This window comes from Cyprinus carpio, chromosome B14, assembly GCF_018340385.1.
Source record: "Cyprinus carpio isolate SPL01 chromosome B14, ASM1834038v1, whole genome shotgun sequence".
Lineage (NCBI taxonomy): Eukaryota > Metazoa > Chordata > Actinopteri > Cypriniformes > Cyprinidae > Cyprinus > Cyprinus carpio.
In genome coordinates, this window is record NC_056610.1 from 22,021,281 (window position 1) to 22,034,485 (window position 13,205).

Consider the following 13,205-nt stretch of genomic DNA (forward strand, 5'->3'; position numbering starts at 1 on the left):
GACTCAATCCCACAACCTTAGGGTTAGGAGTCAAACTCTCTAACCACTAAAAAAATAATTAAACACAAGTCATTTGTAACCTAAACATTATACTTATTTCGCTTATTTAAGTTAATGTCATAAAACTAGTGAGCTAAGCCAATAGTAGAATTGACAGTGTCGTACGAATCATTTGATTCAGATCGAGATTTCAGAGTGAGTTCATGAATCATTTGATTTAGACAGAGCACGTATCACAAAACATTTGATCCAAATCAGGACTTTGGAAAGCGGATTGCAAATAATCTTATTTATAGTAGATCTCAGAAAGGGTTTCACAAATCTTTTGATTCAGACCGGGACTTCAGACTGCGTATTATGAATCATTTTATTCAGATCGGGACGTCAGAGTGCGTATCATTAATCATTTGATTTAGAGCGAGACTTCAGATCGCGTATCGCAAATCATTTGATTCAGATTGGGAGTTCAGAGCGTGTATTATGAATAATTTTTTTTCAGATCAGGACTTCGGAGCACGTATCACAAATCGTTTGATTCAGATCGGGACTTCGGAGCATGTATCATGCATCATTTGATTCAAATTGGGACTTCGGAGCGTGTATTGCGAATCATTTGATTCAGATGGGGACTTCAGAGGATTAACAAAGCATTGGATAATTTCCATGTACTTGTATAAATCAACTTTGAATAAAGAAAACAGTGATTAAGAGCCAGAGTTTTGTTTACGTGAAATTTAACATGAAAACGTGAAACATTGTTGCCCAGCCCTACATCCTTCTGATGTCTGGTAGAGTATAAAAAAAGCATCATTACTAACCATTCCAAACACACCCATACACACTCAACTACACTTTAAAATACTCTCAAACCTCCACAGACACCAATAAAAACCAAAAAAACATCAAACAGTATGCACATAGAAATACTGTGTGCCTTTACACCAAGCACACTATACTAATACTAGCGTAAGCCTAAAATCAAAATTATACTTCAGGATTGACCTGCCAAGCATTGACATTGGAAGTGTTGCATATCCAGTTGAAAGATATCATGAAGGTTTTATCAACCTGAAATCAAGTGATGACTTAAAACAGTATAATTTTTTTTAAAAATGTGTTTATTTTCATGAATTGCATATATTCAATATTATAAAATTGTTTTTGTTAATGTCTTGAAATGATGCAATAACCTTATATTTATTTGTTACCACCTCCATCACAGTACATCCCTGTATGTAATCTATTCTATTCCATTATCATCTATAGCACAGCTATTCATACAGTTTATTTATTTTTCAATTTATTTTTCAATATTTGTCTATAAAAATAAAATATTACATAAATTTTCTTTTATGTTTTGTATATCTCTTTCTCATTCTAATTGTTGTCTCTGTGTACTGGAAGCTTATGTCACTAAAACAAATTCCTTGTATGCGCAATAAAGCTCTTTCTGATTCTGATGGTTTCATGCTCTCAGCAGCACAAAACATTTTGGTTGGCACAAATCTTGTTTACATTCTCTGCAAGTGAACCTATATTTAATCTAGTTTGGTTTGTATTATCTTTTGCGTTTTAGCTTTGTTCTTCATCTTAGAGGATCAAGGCTGTCCATGTTGGCATCTACCTCGTTTGACTGCTACTATCAAATGACAGACAAATTTGCACCACATCGTTTGATTTAAAGCCCATCCTTTGAAGGATAATGTCTTCTACTCCTTTTTTTTTTAAAAGATAAGACTATTTATTCATATCCTAACTACAGTATTCATTTCAATTATTTTATTATCTGCATTTAATATTGTTTTTCCCCTGTTGTTTAAACCCTATCAAAAGCCATTGGCCCATTAGCCGAAAGCATATATTTTATGGATAACCTCAAAGCCTGCATGAACCAAAAGCCAGAAAAGTCCGGTTTTGATTTCACCGGCTCTCGATAGCTCTCTTGCTACGTGAAGAGATTCAGTGATTCAGGACACCGAGCATGTGAGCGATCTACCGATCGATGAACCTGACCGTCTGCTGAGATCAAGCATTGTGCATCTTCTGCATTAACATCATTGATCAGCAAACGCCCCTGTGCTGACCACTGCCAAAGAGGCTGTTGAAATCAGTCTCCCTAGATGCTTCAAAGAAAGACAGTTTGCATAATCCAGTTGTCAGTCTGAAGAATCCGTCAGAAACCGAGTCATTCATGCAATAAATACGGCCTTTTTTATCAGGTCTTTAGACATTAGAATACATGCAAATTTCTTCATAGATTAAAGGAGCATAATGGCAGCTTTCAGGTTCCCCAGCAGTGAATAGAAATGCTGTCATTAGCTTTCTGTTGGGGTAATAATTGGCAAGGTCAGCAGCGGTTGACATCTGCTTGTCCTGCTAAATGCTATCAAACAGATCTGACTTGCCCGAGAGAGAAGAGTCAGCCAGCCAAGGGATCTGGGGAGCCGAGACAACTCTGAATCATCGACTGTCTTGTCCACATCTTCCTGTGGAGAACGAATTTGCAGTACAACAACTGCATTCGACATCCCAGGTGTCTCATACATAAGAAACAAATGAGTATTTCTGAGGGCTCTGATTGCTTAGACGACGAGCCTCTCATTTACCTACCGAGTGCTGTTTACGAAAGCACACCGATTACATGTTGTGCATGATTGGTGATTATACAATTAGTCTAAATAGAATGGAAGCAAACATGAAATTGCAACTGGCTCCCAAAATAAATAGAAGAATACAACTAGCCAGGCGTTTAGAATATTTCCTTGCTGCTTTTAATAGTATTGTTTCATGTAGGCCACAGCCCAGCTGTATTCCCAGAGGGCATTACAAGCAGATGCAGCACGCAGGAAGTCGGAATGAGCAAAAGCTGTGTGCCGCAAAATCAAGTCGGAAGCATCAAACAGCACTTGATGAGTCATATGACAGGATAGGCAACATGTAGAGTTCTCTGTGCAAACGCAGTCCTGTATACTTGAGCTTTTAATTAAAGGCATATATGAACAAGCGATTAGCAGTGGGTTTTGTTTGACGGAGAGCTGAAGTATAACATTTCTGATTGACTTGAAGCTGCTTAAATAGACTAGCTAAACGCATGGGCATCGTGAGACCCTTTTTGGGGCATGAGTCCCAGTCATTTCACTGATAAATCCTTGTGTGTCAATGGGATTTACGTACAATATACTGACCTGAAAATCAATTTCTCTGATAATATTCAAGTCATGCACATTTTCTATAAGCTGTTTAGAATGAGAACTAGCGATGCCAGATTTGTGAATCATTCACTCTTTTGATTCAATCGGTCAAACGGGTTTGAAAAAGGTCAGAAATTGTTCGCAATTCAGTTTGATTCATTTGTACAGTTCACTCACGCACTGAATCATTTGCAGTGGTTTTTCACACTGGAATAGTAACGAGATATTTTCTAAGAATGGAAACAAAAAGAGTGCTGGATGAGGCGGATATTAACCTACTATCCATTGTGGGAAACAAAACTTGCAAATCGTCTAGTTAATCAATGACAAAGCAGCTGTTTATCGCATGTGCAGCTTGTGAACAGACTTAGACGTTTTGCATCTAAAGTTTTAAAAAAACGTATCGCCTCAAGTTTTCATATACATGTATAACCTCATATACACACACACACATATGCACGATATGCCTGATGTTCCATTTTCTCATAATTGTGACTTCATATTTAACAATTATGGCATTATATTTTGCAAATGCCTGCAATGTGACGTTTCTCATTTTAAGTTGAGACACCACAGGTGAATAGCGGACAAAAGGGAACTTAGATATCACCATCCTTCCTTTTTGTTTTGTTACATTTATGAATTGCACAGATTTTTGGCATTAAAAGTTTTCATAAATATTATGTGTGGATATGCAAATGATGCATTAGATATGCACTCATTTTTTATACATTTTTAAAACAGAAATCAGAACATTGGATAAAGCCAAGTTCAAAACCCTTTTTTCATTTTGTTGACATATAAGATGTCTAATACAGGGGATTTTGCCATTTCGTTTTATGTTTTTAGGAATAAAATGTCGTATAAAATCAGGGAAATTATATTTGAACAGATGCAAACAGATAAAGTGCAATAAAATGAACACTTAAAAGTATACTTTGGATGTTTTCTTTCCACTAGTCTGAAACAACTTATGAAGAGCCAAATAGTCCAAACAAATGCATGAAAAAAACTGCCTTGCCTTAAGCTTAATTAAATACAATTACCTTTTATTTTCATTCTCTACATATCATTCTGTCTTAATAAGCAAAAATAAAAAAACTCTCAAGTAAACCTCATGGGTTGTGAAAATCAAACTTGCTTCTACAATACAAGCTACTGAAAAGACTGCAAATCTCTGCAGCCTTGTTCTTATTCACATGAAATTACATATGGCATCTACTCTGACTAAGATCTATTGCTTCGCGTATATAAAAGAATAATGAAATTAGTGGACTTCAGTGAAAAAATCTTCCCAGATGGCCAAACAGTAAACATTACTAACAAGTTCCCTTGTTGAGATTATAACCCAGTTTGTGTTTGATCAGTGTTCGGACTGCGGTACTATTACAACATGAAACGAGTCTCAGCTCGGTCGTGCTTCAGATTCACTGCACCGTCACTCCTGGTTTCGTCAGCGTGATTTCATAGGATGGAGGCAAGGGCCCTGCTTCTAATTACACTGAGTGCTTTGTTGTGCGATCTGCAGTTCTGCTCTCTGTGATGGTCTCTCACTGGTCTTGACATACACATCAATAGCAGTTTGAGAATGATGGATGAATACAAGCTGCCTCTTGATTAGAAATTCTGCATGTCTTTTGGTCACGAGATGCATGTGGAAGGTCAGACATAGGAAGCGTAATACAGTTGAATCTGGGATGCAAAGTCTGTTCGTGACTCTGTGTTACTCGCTCAGAAGGAATCACTAGTATCCCCCAACATGTCAGAGCTATAATACTCACAGGCATGCAGTCATAATGAGTAATCCTGCACAAGTAAGATGATGTCCTAGTTAGTTTAGTGGAGAATTCCCTTTGAGACATTTCCCGTGACTTACACAGTGGCAAATAAAAATGTTTGCTGAGAATTTCCCCAAAAAGTGTGGGGTTTGTGGCAAACAAATGCATCTTAAAGGGTTAGTTCAGCCCAAAATAAAATTCTGTCATAATTACTCATGTCGCTCCAAACCCGTAAGACCTTTGTACATCTTCAGCCGGAATTTTGATGGAATCTTAGAGCTCTCTGACCCTCCCATAAACAGGAACGCGACTGTAATGTGCCCAGGTCCAGACATGTAGTAAGGACATTGGTAAAACAGTCCATGTGACATCAGTGGCTCAACTTCAATTTTGCGATGCTACAAAAATCATTTTTGTGTGCAAAGAAAACAAAAATAATGACTTTATTCAACAATTCTTCTCCTCTGAGTTACTGTCTTCTGCCATTTTGGAGAATATCACAATGCATACGCACGCTTTGCCCCCTAAACATAAACAACGCTGATTATTATTAAAAGTTTGGTGTCTGTAAGATTTTTTTTATGTTTTAAAATTCTATTTTCACTAAGGCTGCATTTATTTGATCAAAAATGCTTAAATGCTGCTTAAGAAACATTATCACTGTTGAAAACAGTTGTGCAATTTAATATTTTTTGTGGAAACAGTGTTAATTTTTATTTTTTTCAGGATTCTGATGAATTGAAAATTTGAAGGAACAGTGTTTATTTGAAATATAAATATTTTGTAACAATGTACAGTAAATATAAATGTCTTTACTGTCACATTTTGTCCATGACCAGTTAAAGTATTAATTTGATTCTAAATAAGTAAATAAATAAACACAGTATAACAAATAATGTACTTAGAACGCTAAAGTATAGTCCAATCAAGCAATACACAGGTGTTTGTGAATGAATCAGTATTTTTGAACAAATGGATTGAGTGAATAATTCAGTGACTGTCTCAAAAACTCATCATTTGTTTCTGAATCTAGTCTGTTTTTGAACTAATTAATTGAGTCAATGATTCATTCATAAAAGACAATCAGCTGTCGCCACCTACTGGCTTAATTCTGTAAAAAAAAAAAAAAAAAGATAATAATAAAAAAAATAAAAATAAATAAATATTCCCATCACTAATTCACAGACCTAAAAGTCCCAATATCAAATAAGCCAATCAAATTTGAGGACTGGAATTATAACTAACTGTAACTAACTGTTGTATACAAAGTATTGCATTTAAAGAAATCAAATGATGGAGAAAAGCACTGTAACAGTCATATAAATACATGAACTTTTGGCATTTCAAACAGCTGATTCAGGTGTCTGAATTGCTGCGGAGCAATGCTGTACAGTCCTAGAAAAGCAAGGCAGATCATGCAAGTCTACTGCATTCTTCACCTCCTACTCCAGTACTCAGAACAGACCAAAAAGATGGAGAACTACACCTTTCAAATTACATTCAGCACTAATTCTACGTGCATGTTTGCCTGATTTGCATAATTCCTTTAGTGAATTGGGAGTTAAAACAACAACAACAACACACACACAACACTAGTCATTTCGAGTAAATTCTCCCATGTATCTTTTATGAATTTATATTTCTGGATGTATGACCACATTGTGAACTCATAAAAACCATGCTGATACTGTAGGTCTTGCTGTGCTCTATTGAGAACGGAAGGAGACAGAATGGGGGAGGAAAGAACGTGTTTCCTCACAAGGCAGTGCTTCCAGGAAGAAGAAAAATGGAGGGTGCTTCCTCAACACCGAGGTGTGTATTTTATGACTTCATTTGGTCTGGGACAGGCTTCAGTTGCAAGCCATATCCTGCCTCGCATCATGATGAATTGTGGTATACGGCAGGCCAAGATGAATGCAATTCACCGAACAGCTTTTCTGGTGACCCTGTTATCGATACCAAGGACTCACTCCAAATTATTCAACATCTTTGCTCACATTAGTTTGGTGGCCAAGGCTGTCGGAGTGAGAGACTGCAAATTCTGAGCGCTAACTACAGAGATGTTGTAAATAAAGGTCTGAGGACATATTGGAGAGCGAGCTGCCCCCCGCCCCTATTCCCCCGCCCGTCCCGATCGCTGCACTGCTGCATTCAATCTATGTAGGTCTGTACTGCAGCTAAATTTACATTCTATGTGCTGTGACTGTCACAGGCTCCTGCCTCCATTCAGGTTTATTGCCATCAGATTCACTGCTGAACATGCTGCTGCACGAATATACTTCATTTGGAAACTTTTTTACTTGATGTCAATCTGTCAGCGTGTTCCCTATTCCCCAAATGCACATTCTGGAAATACTGCCTGAGTCGGCCACATTCAGCTCACCCATTCTTCCTACAAGACTGTGGGGCGAATTCACTATTTGTGTTACTTTTGCCCAGGACTAATAAGACCAGGGGGACATGCATGCCTCATAACAATGTTTCTGCAACATTGTGAAAATACATATTTATCATGTTAAAATAGCCCAGATATTTGTTGTATTTGGTGCCTAGGACAAAATGTTACCTCAACCTTTTCTCAACATGCATTTTTCTTTAATAATGTAAAAGCTTTTTCACTACATTTTTTAAATGTCTCAGTTAAATCATTTTAAAACTTCACACAAATATTGTAGCTTGGTCTAGCTTTATTGCTGTAGTTAAATTTTATACTGACATTTTGAGTCTAATTAAAGGAATAGTTCATCACAAAAATTACAATTTGCAGAACATTTACTCACCCTCAGGCCATTCCATCACTTGCTCAACAATGGATGCTCTGCAGTGAATGGGTGCCGTCAGAATGAGAGTCCAATCAGCTGATAAAAACATCACAATAATCCACAAGTAATCCACAACACTCCAGTCCATCATTTAAGAATGAAAAAATCTGCGTGTTTGTAATAAATCCAATCAACCTGTTTTTAACTTTAACCATTGTTTTCAACTAAAAAATAAGTTCTCTATCCATAAAATTAGTTTCTCTAGTGAAAAATGCATCTGGTCTGAATCTGGAGAGAAATAAGCACAGATCAAGCACTATGTACAAGTGAAAACAGTTCTAAACAAATATGTGGGTGGGTGAGAGGACAACAGGAGATGAACTTTTTCACTGCAGGAAGCATTATTATTTGTTATGGACTTAGAAGCAATGCTTTAAAGTTAAAATGCCTTAATGATAGATTACTGTAGTGCTTTTATCAGATGTTTGGACTTTCATTCTGATGGCACTCATTCATTCCAGAGGTCCGTTGTTAGTAATGCTAGTGTAGTAATGCTACATTTTATATTTGTGGCTATAATGTTACAAAATTGAAGTGTAATACTGTATATTTCTGGTAATTCTGCGTATCATCACACTTTTTTTTTAATCACAAAACTGGTTTCTTGAACACTTTTGAAACATTGCACTGCAACCAAAATGTAATGTTGGAAAAATAATATGTTGTGTTAGCTAGACTGCTGGTAAACAGTATTTTATTTAGAAGATATTGCATGCATTTTAGTCTGCTTCATCCTCCACAACTGAGCACTCAGAACGAGTTTGTAAGCTGGGGGAATTGCGGCATGTAAATTGTATTGAACAGAGGGTTTTTTGGGGGGGAATATTTGCACAGTTAGATTATTTGCATAATTCCTTTAGTGAATTGGGTACTTAAACAACACAGACAGTATGTGCAAATAAGTGACAACTCATTTTTGGTGAATGTTGTGATTCATCTAGTTAATTATAGAAAATACCGTGAGGCTAGTTGATATATACTAGAGTGATATTTAATTTTTTAAAGCAAAGCAAGTAAGCACTTGAGTGTCCTTCTTTTCCAAATGTAGGTTTGTTCGAACAGAACAAGTTTCCAAAAGTCTTTTTTTTTTTTTTTTTTAAAGAAAGAGAATAAAAAATAGCTTTCACTTTTTCTGTTTGGATCTTGTTTGGGAACAAAGAACAGCCTCTGAAAAAATGAACCTTTGTAAAGAGCTGCTCTTTTGTTTCTAAGGCTTTGAAACCTGTAGTTACCGATGAATATACTTCTTGAATACTGATCACGCATGCCTCACAGAAACAGGTAAAACATACTTTAATCTTCCCACCTGCAGTTCTGATAACTACACACAGACACATGAAGATTGTTTGCTCATTTCAGGAATGTTTCAGCCATTTGTTTTACACAATATGAGTGTGTAGCAGCTTCAGTAGTCTTTAGTCACGCTTTGAACATTACATTGCCAGTTTAAGGCTGTCTGAACATAATATGGCAGATGTTCATGGACGGTCTGTTTGCTGAAGTAGGGGAGTGCCTGTCTGAGGACATACTGTGAGCATGAAAACATGAAGCCTTGAGACAAACAGACAAAACAGCATTTTGAATTATTTGCTACAGAGACAGATTCCATGAATGTCTGTAAGGGGTTTTGCAGGTACTGCCTGGCCTTTCCTCTGGGCTCGCTTGTTTTTCAGACTCACACTGGCATCTCACAGTGTTTACGGCTGAAGCTGTGATTTCCAAAATAATAGAGCAGGACTGACACTGAGCACTGTGGCAAATGCATTCATGTAGTGCAGCCCTATTAAATAATTCAGTGTCATGGACACTAGCTAGGTTAACAAACAATCAATATAGTTCAATGTTTACATGAAAACCAATGGATGTTATTAATAAAAGTCATGTGTTAACAAGTCACTTTCATTAATAATTTGTGTAAGCAAGTATATATATATGTATATATATATATATATATATATATATATATAGATATATATATATATATATATATATATATATATATATATATATATATATATATATATACACATACATACATACATACAGTATATATTATGATTCGGCAACAAGTATGACTGGCTAAATATCCTCAACAATATGTCCAGTTACCAAATCAATTTGCCATTATACAACTACCTGGATGAACACAGACAAGCTTCCTAATTAATCTGTATCTGATCCAAATGCTTTCATCTCAACATCATTTGATTTGATTGTAAAATGCACTAAAATCTAATTCACTAAAAAGAGTCACTTGTTTGTGAATTATACCACCCAAGTCTCCATTGTATTGACTCCATTGTTTTGAAATTCACTGAAATCTGATTCACGCTCATAAGAGACACTTGTCAACTTTACTAGTCCAGTCTTGTTGTATAACTGCAGTCAATACAATATTTCACTTGCACTCGTTTCTGATTCACATACTCTTATTTTGACTCTTTTAGCTAAACAGAATCAGCTTATAAGAGTCATTTGCACATAAATCATACTACTCATTCCCTTTGTATGATTATTTAATAAAGGTAAAAACATTGTTACAAGTATAACTGCATAAAAGATCTTAAAATGCACAATACAGAGCAGATATAAGCCATAATGCCATTCAGTTTTCATCACAAGTCTGACAGTCTGTTGATGTCCAGGAAAGCGACAAACAGTCGTCATTTAGACTAGATGCATCTGTTGGCTCACAACCAGACCACATGCCCTAAAGGTGCCTGATAACTTAATTAGACCGCCACCTGGGACTGTGTAACTCACTTTATTTTTCAGTTAGATGTGGCATAATCAAATTCATCATGTGTATTTGTCATAAGAGTGGACCTCTCTCAAGCTAACAGCTCTCTACAATGTGTAAATAGTACAGTAAAATGCACAGCAATTTAGTGGGAGTTAGAAATCTGAGGGTGCAGAAATGAATTCCCCATCTTTTCCAAAAATGTCTGATTAAGGACTTTAATTAGTATGCAGATGAACTTGCTTTAGTGCTGACTTCAGTTGGGTGGCTAAAACCCTTTAAAATCAATAAAGTAAATTGGTACTGGCTGCCATTAGATCTTGGTAATATCTAAATAGAACGAGAGTCTGTTTAATGAAAGGTGGAAAACACATTTATAAGGCATGGAAAGGTAATAATCAAATATTCATATATCCTGCATTAAAGCTTAGATGTGTAAAAAACAGCTAGAGATAAGACTTTTAAATGAAATTAAAGTGATTTTTTTATTTTGATGAGAAAAAATATATTAGAGAATACATTTGTGCATTTAATTAAGAATGTTCAACCAGCACAATTTCTCTCCATGTAGCCTTTAGTAAAACAAATAAACATAAAATGATGTAAATATCTAAAGCTGAAAGTATACTTAAGTTTTTATATTAATGCTAAGCTATACATATAGTGTATGTGGAGTAAATATCATTATCAGTGTAGTACACACACATGCAGCCCAATTTTTCATTTTTTTTTTTTTTTTTCAAATAGAAATGGATGAGCCAGATCAATAAAGCAACAACAATAAACTCTTGTGTAAGGGGTTAAGAGACACCTGCAATTCTAGTGTAAATGAGTACAATATTTTTTTTTTTTTTTTTTTTTTGTACACAAGTTCTGAATACGGCAGACAAGGAAGAAACTTTCTAGTGTCCATATGTTGAGGACCTGTGAAAGGCTAGTAGGCTACACTAAGTGTTTGCGTCAAAAGTGATGTATACTTTTGGTTTAAAGAATACGATCCAATGAAAATCTTTAAGTGCAAGAGAACAATTGAGTTTTTGGTTTTAAAATCTCAGGTGACTTCCAGCCAAATCACATTCCCTTCTCTCCTTTCTTGTCAATGCTTTTACTGTCCTATCACAATAAAAGACAAAAATCTAAGGTAAGAGCTTTATTAGGCTTAAATTACCTCAGGGCCCTTAATGAAGCAATTCAGCTCATTTATGTTTGGATCAAGCCAAAAAAACAAAAAAACAAAAACAAAAAACATCCCTTTCTGGCAGTGACCTTCAAGGACGAGGAAAAAAATCATTTGGAATTTGTCCATAAAAACAGACAGGTCAAGCAAAAAACATCAATAATCCTGCATGTTCATCCAAGTCTCCCTGCAGTCACTCATTTTTTCCTTAAAACTCATCTTTAATAATGATCAAAGTCACTTCCTTTAAAGTTTATTTCCTTGAATTAACAAGTTCATTTACCCATATAATCGTTTGGAAATTATGTTTAAACTTATTTGGCTTGCTGTCCACTGATGAGGGCCTCGATGAAGCAGCTTCAACTCCAGCTCTCATTTACCCACAAAGAGACATAATATCAGAAGATTAAAAAGGGCAAGAAACCTAAGATGCTGTGTATGCTCTTCTGTATCATCCGCGCCACAAGGATGCGCTGTTTTATTTCAAATCAAAGCTAAATACACATAGAAACAGCACATCCTTGTGGCGTGGATGATACAGAAGAGCATATGCAGCATAAGGGTGATATGGAGAGACACAGAGGAGACTGTTGAGAAAGGAATTGTTGAAAAAAGTCATTATTTTAGTTTTCACCGCTTACAAAAAGTGTTCCTGTCACTTCATATAACCCAGATTGCACGTCTGATGGCAGATGGAGTATTCTGACACTGACACCTTGACACTGTTATTTATTCAGCAGTCTATAGGACAGTCTCAAGCCTCCAGGTTTTTATCCAAAATATCTTCAATTGTTTTCCGAAGATGAACAGAACTTTCACGGGTTTGGAATGACATGGGGGTGAGTGATTAATGACAAAATTTTCATTTTGGGGTGTAGTATCCCTTTAAAGCCGTGGTCACACTAGACTTTGAGCATGTGTATTAACTGAAGTCAGTGGAACAAAAAGTCTAGTGTGACCACGGCTTTAGGTAGAAACGCTTTGCTAATGATATGAAAAGCCCTGCCCCTTAAACTGACAGGATTGGCTGATAGTTTAAACAGGCTGTTTCAAACCACATTATTGAGACTGTCTTTGGTTCACTGCAGTTTTAAAGAGAAAATGCTCAGCAATGGTGTTGACTGATGAATCTGCACATGCTTTGTCTGAAAGCATATGAAAAACACCAGACAGACATGTAAACAACAATAAAAACCTGATTTCCTCCACAGGGGGTCTTTAAGCTCTGCATGGTGGTGTTCCTTGTAAGAAGAGCTTTCATACCAGGTCTTTTTCTGGACTCTCTGTGGTCTCATTTAGCGCTCTTTCACTCTTCCCACCACAAACCTCCACAACACAACCACTCTCTTCTCCCTTTACACACATGCACCTCTGCTCTCTCTCTCTCTCTCTTTCTGTCCGTCACTTACATAAACACCCCACACATTCATAAACCCCAAATACAGCCACGCTCAAAACAGAAAGATGCACAATTGGCTTCAAGATTGAGCCAAATTC